Raw genomic sequence first — 613 nt, 5'->3', positions numbered from 1 at the left:
ATCGGCATCAGAAAGTAAGTGTTTGGATATCGGATATTGGCAAAAGTTAAGTTACCTACCTCCCTACCTACCCACCTATCTATCTATCTATCGGTATTGGTTGATATCGGCATCAGAAAGTAAGTGTTTGGATATCGGATATTGGCAAAAGTTAAGTTACCTACCTACCTACCTACCCACCTATCTATCTATCTATCGGTATTGGTTGATATCGGCATCAGAAAGTAAGTGTTTGGATATCGGATATTGGCAAAAGTTAATTCCGGACATCCCTACTGTAGAGCCAACACACATAAAATGAAATAGCATTAGTGAAAAGCTCATGCCCGTTTATTAGAATCACAGTGGAGGACAATAGGAGACAAAGTGGTGTGAAGGTTTACCAACTCAGTGAAAAATAGAAAATACTGGTGGTGCTTCCCAGTTGAAAAAGTCCAATCTTGTTGCTATTTGCCATAGAAAATGATCCAGTAATGTTCTGGAAACCTAAAACAAGTTGGGGAAAAAATGTCTGTTGAACGGTTAAAATTCAGGCCCTGTTCACAGATATGTAATGGTTTGATTGATAGTGCATGATAGTAGTATAGTAGTAGATAGAGTATGTATATAGAGA

This window comes from Cynoglossus semilaevis, chromosome Z, assembly GCF_000523025.1.
Source record: "Cynoglossus semilaevis isolate Cse_v1.0 chromosome Z, Cse_v1.0, whole genome shotgun sequence".
Taxonomy (NCBI): Eukaryota; Metazoa; Chordata; class Actinopteri; order Pleuronectiformes; family Cynoglossidae; genus Cynoglossus; species Cynoglossus semilaevis.
Note: the sequence above shows the minus strand (reverse complement) of the source record.